The following is a 4,720-nucleotide window of genomic DNA, read 5'->3' on the forward strand; positions in this document are numbered from 1 at the left end:
GGGGAGGCGGTGTAACACCCTGGTTAGCCAAGACTGTCACACTGTATACTTTAAATAGTGCTTAACAGGCTAAACAAGTCATTGGGCCATAAATGTGCATCTAAGTGTTATTAATGAGCCAAGGTTAAAATATCAGTCAAAAGGAATGGATATATTTTATTTAAAACGTTAAATTGTGCATGGGATCCCATAAAAGTGTTTACAAAGTTGTTTACCATCCAGAATGGTCATTACAATTCAAAAGTTACAATCCGCCAACCTAAGTGGCAAAAATAGAGTTAAACCCTAGTTCGCCTGAGAAACACCTTAACTATGGTGGTCAAGCAGCCGCATATGTACACGTCGCCACCTAAGCTCTCCACTCAAGGCTGGGTAAGCTTTTCTTTCCCTTTACCTGCACCACATAGCACCCATGAGCCAAGGCTCAGCAAGAAAACTTATTACTGCATGTATACAAGTATTAATAAATGATCATGAAATCATTCTGGGGTTTGTAGCTCTAATTAGATGATGACTGTTAAGTCATTATGGGGTCCTACGCCCTGAATTAATGACTATTAAGTCATTCTAGGGTCATGCACCCTGAATAGATGACTACTAAGACATCCTAGGGTCCTGCGTCCTGAATAGATGACTAATAAGACATCCTGGGGTCCTGCATCCTGAATAGATGACTAATAAGACATCTTGGGGTCCTGCGCCCTGAATAGATGACTAATAAGACATCCTGGGGTCCTGCGCCCTAAGCCATGTGACCATCAATTCACCTAAGCCTTTTAGCCTTGGCTCTGAGTAACTAGCCAAACACTTTAGTTTTCTTCGACCAATAGGTCGAACAAGAATATAATGCTCTTGTTGATTAAATCTGATCATATCGACCAGTGTTCAATACAATATTGCCGTTCTTGACTCATAAGTCAAATCCATAAGACCAGTGCTCAACACTATTGCCATTTCTGACTGATAAGTCAGTGCCATTCACAAGTAAGCAATGCAACCAGGCATTCACAATGCAACAAATGTCTATTTATAGAGCACTCAACATGCCTCATCAATAATCACGTATGTCACATACTGGGTGCAGTTTTCTTACCTCAGACTTGAGCGTAAAATAAATAAAGAATGACCCTTGAGAATGATCTTGTCCTTAGGCCCTTTAGCGGTAACCTAATCATAACCAAATGAAATCCCATCAATAAAATGAGTAATAAAAGATTCTTGGACCAAGTCCTAGCCCACAGGACCTCGAATCCTACAAAAATGACTAGTAGATTCGATCCCGAGCCTTAAGATTCGAAAACCCGAGCTTAAAACTAAGCCTGGCCAAAAACAGACAGGCGAGCCGCGACCTGCCCCCTAAGGGTCGCGACGCACCTCCCAGAAAAACAGCCCCTTGTTTTGGTGCTAGGGGCGAGCCGCGACTTGCCTTGAGGGTCACGACACGCCTGCCAGACAGAGCCCAGTGAGGTCTCTGGGGTTCACTCAAGTCGCGGCACCCATGAACTTGGTCGCGACTTGACCCCGCGAACCCAGCTCCTGTGCATTTTCTTCAATCCTAACTCAGCCAAAACTTCCACCGAAAAATCCCAATATTAAAACCAAACATCAAAACCACACTACCATCAATCTAGCTATAAATCCTAAGCCTAGAAACAATCAAAACACCATCAAATAATCAATTCTACATGCAAACTCTCAAGCTTTCAAACAACATAAAAACATAGTAAAAACCTTAAAGTTCAAGCTAAGAATCCTTACCTCAATCCCAGAATTTTCTCTAAGCTTTACTCAATCAAGAACCTAGCTCAAATAGCTCCAATTTTCCCAACCTCAAGCTTCAAAAGTAACTGAGTGAGTGAGAGAGAGTATGATCGAGAAAGAAGAGAGAACCCCTGTTTTCTTACCTTGGTTCCTTCTACAGCCTACTTGGCTAAGTATATCTAATGGCCTAAATGACCAAATTTCCACCCAAGGGAGATTTCATCATTTCCACCCACCCCGTTAATCATAATTAACCTCCTTAAATTCTCGTTACTCCCAATATCCTCAAATAATATTCAAATAATTTCCCATCAACCGCTCATTCTCAGTAATGTACCAAATACTCCTAAGCTCCCCTCGAGCCCCTGGTAAATAACCCCGTTATGATACAAACTGATAATATGCTTCATAGGATCGTCTCATTTCGAATAGCTCAAACACATCCACATAATAATGTGGTCTCACCCATATATTGCATACATGCACATAAATATAAAAAGATGCTCTCAACGGGCAAAAATTTCTTCTTATAAGAAACGGGCCCACGTAGATGCAAACACCGTCATATAATAATACAACACACATAATAATGCATATCATAACATAATAACGCTTTAAATCAATTATCGCCCTCCTGGCCCCCCTAATCTAGGCACTAAGCCATATTAGGGAATTTGGGACACTACAGGCGGGCCGCGACTTGCCCCTTAGGGTGGCGGCGCCCATGAACTAGGTCGTAGTGCGCCCCCGTGAACCCAAAACTCCCTGGGTTTTCTAGTGATTCCTCGAACCAGTTCAGTAGATTTCCCCTTAAATATGTACTAACGCCAGAATTGAACCTAAAACTCTTAATAACTCATCACAAACAACATATGTAACTTATCATACCAGCTTAAACTGCCTAAAATTCCAAAACCTAAAGCTAATCCAAGCATTTCTGAACCTATCTAAACCCAACCATAATTCAAGAATTAAAACTTAGAATCTTACCTCAGCTTGCATCTTAGATCCTCAGGAATCACTTAGTTGTTCCTAGCTTAATTTCCCTTGGTTTCCATATCAAATCCAAACTTAGTTTCCCTAACTTTTCCTTCAAACTTCCCTTAGCTTCAAGGCACAAGAAGAGGGAGAGAGAGAGTGAGCGTGAGCGTGAGTGAGAGGAAGAATGGGGGCTGAGAGTTCCTTAGTGATTCCTAGTAATTCTGGTAAATTTTAAAGTGTCTAAGGATATACATAACCCTACAAGATATAAATACCCCTCTAATAAACCTAGCCTCCTCTATCACCCAAAATGGCATAATGGTCATTTATTCCAATTCCTGCTAATTCCTCGAGTCACCTTACCAATTCCCAATTAATCTCTTCATGCCCCATTAATCACCAAATACTTACTCGTTACTCAATAAATCCCAAATATACACTTAACTTCCCAAAATACCCCTAACCTCACCACGAGCTGGGTATTATTCCTTGCTATGACTATTTCGCTAATCTGCTCACTAAGATCATCTCGAGCCTTATACTGCAAATATATCCACATAATAATGTGCTCTCAACCATTTAGCACATATAATCACGTTTATGCCCTTAACGAGCTAAAATTACAGATATGCCCTTATAAACAATAAAGGGCCCACATGCATATTTAATACTCATAAACATGCATATACTATATTCACATCATCATATATCATGCATGCCACATAGTCACACATTTAAATCACATATTCACATAAGCATATCAAATTATGTCCTCCTGGCACACTAATCAAGGCACCAAACCTTATTAGCATTTTTGGGTCATTACATGATATTTTTCAAATAGTAATATTATGGTATTTTTTATTTTCAGTCATAAGATGTTGCCACCCCATTACTTTCCCATTATGTGCCCGGTCATGCGTCAAATGATTGATGATCATATAAGAAAAGTTAAACTTACTGAAGAGGATGAAGGAGGATGGATAAATTCAACTTTATTCGTTTTTCTGGCTAAAAAGCTAAAACATATTTTTAATGAAAGACGACCTCCTCCTATGCCATCATGGGATGCAAGGAAAGAGGAACATGAAAAATATGTTGATTGGATGAGATCAAATCACATGGCAAGATTGTATATTCTTCGCACCATGGAAGAAATGCTGAGGAAAAAGTTTAAAAATATTGAATACACTCGTGATTTGTGCGATGTTGTCTATGAGGATATATAGAGAAGACCACATTTGCGAAAAAAAGGTAAACATGATTTGCCTTTACCATAGGCTTAATAGTGGATTATAATGTATCATTTTGATTCTTCGATTTAAAACCACTAATCATATTTTTGTTCTTCTTTACAGACACTTGAGCAATCAAGAGGAACTTGCAAATGGAGACAAAATGACTAGAAACAAGAGAGAGAGAGAAAGTGTATAGTTCAAGAAAGCATTGAAGAAAGTCCTTTTATTTTGAAATTCTTTAGTTTTTATTAAAAGAAAACTTTATTGTTGTTTGAATAATGTTTTAGTTTATTCCTTTTAGTATTTTGAATTTTATTGCTTGTATTGACTTTAGAATATTTTATTTATAATTTGATTATTCTCAATTTTTATTTAGATATGCAAATGAATATTCATACTTTAATGCTTTCATTTATCAAACAAACGCTAAATAGCTCTATTACACCCAAATTTCAAAGGTAAAATAAATAGCCTCAAAATGTATGCTGGTAAAGAGTAAGCTCAGGATTTACAAGTGTTAGCAGTATACTTATACAAATTGTCATGTGGTTCCAAATCTGCCATCAATATTCGAGCATGAGTTGCAAGCTCAAAGGTATTAACCTTCTTCGAGGGATGAGCTCGACAGACTTAGCAAGGGAGGAGGAAGAAACAACTGGAATGATGAGCTCGAGGCTATGAGAGATCTCGAAAGCGCGTTGAAGCAGTGTTCAAGCTCGATGACATGTTTACCATACAGA

The sequence above is a fragment of the Humulus lupulus genome, chromosome 3 (assembly GCF_963169125.1).
Source record: "Humulus lupulus chromosome 3, drHumLupu1.1, whole genome shotgun sequence".
Taxonomy (NCBI): Eukaryota; Viridiplantae; Streptophyta; class Magnoliopsida; order Rosales; family Cannabaceae; genus Humulus; species Humulus lupulus.